General features: G+C 43.0%; 1 protein-coding gene across 1 annotated transcript in view; it reads left to right on the top strand.

Annotated features, from left to right (window-relative positions):
- Positions 1-3,950: 3,950 nt before the first annotated feature.
- Positions 3,951-6,468, top strand: part of TRIM8 (tripartite motif containing 8) — an 82,214-nt gene continuing 79,696 nt past the window's right edge. Inside the window, exon 1 of the mRNA XM_061636153.1 lies at positions 3,951-6,308. The gene's annotated coding sequence lies outside the window, so the exon portion shown is untranslated. The remainder of the gene's footprint in view (positions 6,309-6,468) is intronic.

The following is a 6,468-nucleotide window of genomic DNA, read 5'->3' as shown; positions in this document are numbered from 1 at the left end:
AGTTCTTCTAGTTCTCTGTCAACTAAGTTTAGAGCCTCAAACCTGTTCCGTATTTGATCTTTATATGCTTCTGGGATGTTATTTAAATTGTATTTTGGCATTATGATTGCTTTGTTGTTCTTCTTTAGCTTTACTCTGATTTTCGATACGACCAGTTCATGATCTGTACCGCAGTCTGCTCCTGGTCTTGTTTTTGCAGAAAGTATGGAACTTCTCCATCTTCTGCTACTAATTATATAATCAATTTCATTCCTATATTGACCATTTGGTGATGTCCATATGTACAGTCTTTTCGGTTACTCAAAACATGTGTTCGCAAGAAACAAATTATTGGCTTCACAGAATTCAATAAGTCTTTCTCCTGCTTCGTTTCTGTCTCCTAGGCCCCATTTCCCAACAATTCCTAATTCTTCTCAGTTCCCTGCTTTTGCATTCCAATCCCCCATGATTATCAGCACATCTTGTTTTGGTGTGTGATCAATTTCTTCCTGTACTTCTGCATAAAATCTCAATTCCTCTTCTTCAACATTTGCTGTTGGAACGTAGGCTTGGATGATGGTTATGTTGATAGGTTTCCCATTTAATCTCATTGATATAACGTGCTCAGATCTTGCATTGTAGTTCCTAATTGCTCTTGCTACATCACTTCTCACTATTGAAGCAACTCCGTTTCTTCTTAATTTCTCATTTCCTTCATAAAATAATTTGTAGTTGCCTGACTGAAAATGTCCCATTCCCGTCCATTTTAGTTTGCTCACACCAAGTACTGTAATGTTGATGCGTTCCATTTCTTGCTTGACAATTTCTAACTTTCCCTGGTTCATGCTTCTCACATTCCATGTTCCTATTGTGTGCGTTGTACAGCTCTGGACTCTCCTTTCGCATCTGTGCGCATCAGCCTCTAGGCTTCCTTTTGGCTTTGACCTAGCTGTGTCATTAGTCACAGCGCTACTCGTACTTGTCCTTTATTCTTCCCCAGTAGCTCGGTGAGTGCCTTCTGACCTGGGGGTCTCATCTTCCAGCACTATCTCGTGTTGCATTTTGGATACTCTGTTCATAGGGTTTTCATGGTAAGAGATATATAGAGGTGGTTTACCACTGCCTTCCTCTGAGTTCGGATGCATCTTAGTCTGGTGTCTCAGCTTTGACCATTTTGCCCTTGGGTGCCCGTGCTAGGAGACTAGCCTCTCGGTCTAGACTCCTGACAGCATTGTTCTCAGCATCTTCAACACTCTCAACCCCCCTCACCACATTAAGGTGTACATCCTAGAGGGAGCCACCCTTGTATAAAAGAATGTTATCGGTTGCCTACTTTTCCTTATTTTTAAAAAAATATAACTTAATCCACACATTTTAAGAACTGTAAATTGTAAAGTAAGAATTGTAAAGGAAGGGGGCTGTGAGTTTGTCTATAGTGCCCTTATTTTGCTAAGCACATCATGTTATCTAGTTGACATACCCACAAACATCATACTTTGATCTCTTTTGGGGCCCCATCCATCTACATTGTAGATAGGTCTGACTGCAGGATCAGTGGGGGCTGCATGCATGTACAGGAAGGAAAGGGTTCACAATGTCCATTCAGGTTTGAGTTAAACACAATGACTTGCTATTAAGTTATCTGAAGCTTGTCAAAACCATAGTGGCACTGGAATCTACTGTGTGTTACACCCCTTCAGATAGCTCAGTCTCACAAGGAAACCATTCCACAATGATGGCAAAAATCATGGCACAGTGAAGGAAAATTACCTGAATCTCCCTCGAATCTGAACAATCTAGCACCAGTTCCAAATATTCCAGGGAAAATATCTGTAAAAAGGACAGTGCAAGCTGTTTCAATATTTAGAATACTGTTATCCCAAACATAAGGAAATGGAAAGACTTTTTAAAAAATTGGTATCTTTTTCTAAAAGAGTATCACAATAGACATGAGATTTTTTTTTAACATATACACTGATGGAAAACTGGAGTACTTAATTATCAGCAGAGCTTCCAATGCAGCTGCTACCAGAGCATTAAATTATCAGGATGTTTTTGCATGTTACCTAGGAGTGATGGTGGGGAACTGTTATTGTGTCTCGCAAGGAAATGTGTGTGTGTGTGTGCACACACACGCTTTTCCATGGCTGAATCATATGCTATACTCACACTGGGAGCACATGAATCTGGCTATAGGGAAAATGCATGCTTCACTTTTCTCATGAGAACTGGATATTTGGGAGAGAATGTCAGGTTTGCCACTGCTGGATAATATGCAAGGTGGCCCTTACAGAGCTTCATCCCTTTAACTAGAACAGCAAATGTTCCTCCTAATCCTAAAGTGTTCACATGCATCTCATTCTAATTGCATGCTGAAACCTTTCTAACCTAGTGCTGGAGTCTCCAGCAAGGAACTTCACAGCATGCAAAGTGCATGGAAATTAACTAGTTAATGAAGAAGTAGCAAGGTTTAAATAGACCCAATTAGATTTCTTGTGTCTGTTTTGCTGTTTCCTTAGTTTAGTTTCATATTACTCTTAATACTATACAGTTAATGGTTTTAAATGTATATGAATTCAAATTATTTAATATATGGAAACATATCTTCTGGTATTTGTCAGATGAAGGTCTGCTCAGATAGGTTTGGAACCCTCACAAATATCTACAAAACCTCCACATAGATATTAGTGTGAAATGTGTGTACAGCATGGGTGATAACCATTCTACCTTCACATCTCTGAAAAAGATTGTGTATTGCAATCTGCAAACAGGAAACAAGGTACTTCCAAGTTCCATGGGGACTGGCACACTTCATTGAAATTTTTTGGAAAGTTTCCTTTCAAAATGTACATTTCCTATCCCCCTTGAAAAAACACATGTTTATTTTTCATCTAACCCAAATCTGTATATGTTGATATCTTGGCACTACATGCATAGAATGTAAGCTACTCTGCATTATATGTAAAGCCCCCTTTAGGCATTCTTTGGATAAGGAAGACAGTCAGTCATCTGGGAAGTAAGATCACATCATTAAGACCTGTACAGCACTTGGCACTGTGGTAAATAGTAGCAATAGGAGCCAATAATAAAAGATGATATATTCTACTAGCCAAGTAGACTGGGATGGTGGAATAGAGCTGCAGAATTTAATAAACAGTGGATGTGCTATGGGGCCTTCCACCTTTCCTTGTTGTGGTAGAAGCAGGAATTTTCTTGCTTGCATAATTTTCAATAATAATAAAAATTAAATACTGCTAATATCTGAAGAAGCGTTTGTACAGGTAGATCCTCCCCCCAATCCTGCTGCGCCTGCCAGTATTTCCTTTTTGAATTTAGGGAACACATTGTAATTCAATGGTAGTGTATATATGCTTTGCATGCAAAAAGTCCCAGGTCCAACCTCTGCCATCTCCATGAAAGTGCAGGAAAGTCCCCTGCCTGACAACTTGGGGAACTGCTGCCAGTCCCAGTACTGAGCTAGACAGCCGAATGGCCTGATTCGATATAAGGTGGCTTCCTATGCTCCCCATGATACACCTGTTAAAGGTTTAAGATCTTATTCCTCTGGTGCATCAAGCAATGGTCACCCTCGACACAGCAGCTGGTAGGTATACAGTATGGTATGCCGGCAGTGTGTATGTGTATGTGTATATATACAGTGAGAAAACCGGTATCATGCCTATTACATAGGTACACCTGACCACGTTTCCCCCACCCGTTGTGGGGTGTGTAGTGTAACCCACTGTGACTCATACCCTGACATGAAGCATACAGAGCGGAGTGTGTGTGTAAGCTGAGCAATGGCTGGCTCCCCTCCGGCAGAGCGAAGCCGCTGTCTGCAGCTCCCCACTCCCAAGTAAGTAAGACCGCTGACAGCAGGCTAGCGGCCTGCTAGGGCACCCTCCCAGCTTCCTCTTCGACAAGGAGGCCGTTGCCCCTTTAAGAGAGGCCGGACGCGTTGTGTTTAATGTATCAAATTGTGGCGGGTCACGTGAGGCCCTGGAGAAGGGGTTGAGCAGCAGCTCGGCAGTAGCCACCGAGAGTCGATTGAGCCGGGACGCGAAGGGCTGGTGGTGGTTGCGGCTGGGCTAGGCTGGGCGCCGACCCGGTGGAGGGAGGGGACCGAATCAAGGGGAGGCCCAGAAGTGAGACAGCGGCTGCCTCCGGATTGGACTCCAATTTCTCCTCCTCTTTCCCCCCCTTTTTTGTCCTTGAGGACTCCACATTTTGTGATTTATCTGAATCGATTGATTGATCGATCGATCGATCGGTTGGCTATTGATCGGTTAAAGGGGCGCTGCCGTTCGGTAGACGCGAAGCCGGGATCGGATTGAGCCGCTGTTCCTTTAAGCCAAGCCGGGGGGGGGGAAGAAGGGGAAATCCTGCGATGCGCCCTTGATCTTTAGTCATCCTTCCGCCCTTGAGTTCCTTCATACCCTCTTATTCCCCCCCTTTTCACACCAACCCTAATGCGCTTTCACCACCCTTGGGAGAAGAGGAGGCGAGGAAGAGGCGGCGGCGGCGGCAGCAGCAGCAGCATCGCTACCTATTCCCATAGGCAGATCCCCTTCACCTTGATTGCCACCCCGTCGATCTACGCAAAAGACTTCATTTAATTTTTATTGTGCCATCCGCTCTCTTTCTTTCCCCACTCCCCGGCTCGGTCTCGCATAATATTGCAAACCTTGGGGGAGGGGGTTATAGGGTTTTTAATTCGTTTTTATGTGCGCAGTGGAGGGGGGGATCTCTCCTAACAAGACAGAGCTCTTAGCTTCCTCCACTCCTGCGTCTTGGATGGGAAAGGTTTTTTTAAAAAAATCTATATAGTTTTTGTGTGTGTGTGTGCCGGATCTTAATAATCGATAAATGAACCTATTTTTCCAGTTTACGTGATCCGGAACTGGTATATTATTCTCTGCCTTCGTTCAGTGCGGTAGCGCGGCGTTAAGATACCTCTCCTCTACACCCCCCCTTTTAATTTTCGTAGTGTCTTTCTCTTGGGTTGAAATCGTGGGTTTATTCTGTTTCTCTTGCCTGTGGGAAAGGTGAAAGAGATCGTCTGATCCGCTGGTCTATTAGTTTATTCTTGTTATTTGTGACTGAGGGAGCTTGAGAGAGAGAGGTGCGGAAGACAGAGGTGTGTGTATGTGTGTGATAGTTTTTAAAATAGATTCTTTTAAAAAAAGATGGGGGGGACCCAAGATGGCTGGAGGTGGTTGTGAGGAGCATGTAGGGTTTTTTTGATCTGATGATAAAAGCTAAAAGGCACAGCAGCTGCGGCTGTATAAACTCAGTTTAAAGCCCTCCCCTTCCCTCCCTCTTTTCTCTCCCCCCCCACAGCAGGCGCACACTTTACAGGGTGGTGCCATCCACCAGTCTCTAACCCCCCTTCTAACAGAATTGTTTCTACTTTCTTAAAAAAAAAAATTAAAAAAATCAGCTCAAAATGGCTGAGGACTGACTGTCCTCTTGGAATTGTACGTTTCAGCAGTTCCCTTTAAGCTTGTGCGTGTCTCTCCTCTCCCCCCCCTCTCCCCTCTCCCCCTTCCTTTTTGCAGGCTGGTTCCAAAAGGAGAAATAGCTTTCATGTCAGAAGGAAAACAGAGAAGCAAAGGGGAAGAGGCAGGGGCTAGGCTCTTCATTAGCAGTTGAGAAATTCCTATTCAGTTTGATCAAGGCATACTTGTTTTCCTTCTAGCGAGAGCAACCCATCATTCTCCAAAAGACCAAGGATTTTGAAGTGGGGAGTATGTTTCAGTTTCAGTCTTGCTAAAATAAAAACAGAGGCAGATTTGAGAAGACAAAACCCCATGGGGTATTGTGAGCAGGTTGTTTCTCTTGGTTGAATTTGTCTTCGGTGGTTTCCACCCTCCTGTGTTGTCCTCTCCCCCCCTTCTCTTCATTCCTATTTCTGAAAGGAGCAAAGGATGGGAGGGTCCCTTTGGCTCTGGGCTGGAATTTCATCTGAATGACTGACCCGTCTTCCTACTGAGATTGCACTGTCCCGAAGCCAATGAAGATTTTTTTTTTCACCGTTCAGATGCATTAGAAGTTAGATTGTCTTTTTTTACTTTTGTGTTTAATCTTGTATTTGGATTGAATCGCTCTCAACTTGTTGTGACTTAAAGACTTGAATTCTGAACTCTTTGATGGGAAGAAAACGAATTTGAAAAAGGAGTCTCTTGAGTTTGGTCAGGAGGGATAAAAGCTCTTTCAAAATATCAAACATTGGGCAAAAAGTGATAATTTGGCTGTATTTAATGTAGAAGTTTTATATGGCATTTGGACTCCTTCCTTCTGGATCTTGTATGGATTTGTTTCAGTTCTCGGTAAGTTTTGTTTTTGCATTTTATTATCAAAAGTTAAAGCTTTATGTAAGAGTTAAGATTGCTTTGAAACCTTACAAGTATCTTTGCTTTGCAGCTTTGATTTGTTAATTTAATTGCATCTATTGGATTTTGCTGCTGGGTTTTCTGGGAGTTATTTTAT

The sequence above is a fragment of the Rhineura floridana genome, chromosome 7 (genome assembly GCF_030035675.1).
Source record: "Rhineura floridana isolate rRhiFlo1 chromosome 7, rRhiFlo1.hap2, whole genome shotgun sequence".
NCBI classification, from domain to species: Eukaryota; Metazoa; Chordata; class Lepidosauria; order Squamata; family Rhineuridae; genus Rhineura; species Rhineura floridana.
Note: the sequence above shows the minus strand (reverse complement) of the source record. Positions and strands in the feature narration are given on the sequence as shown.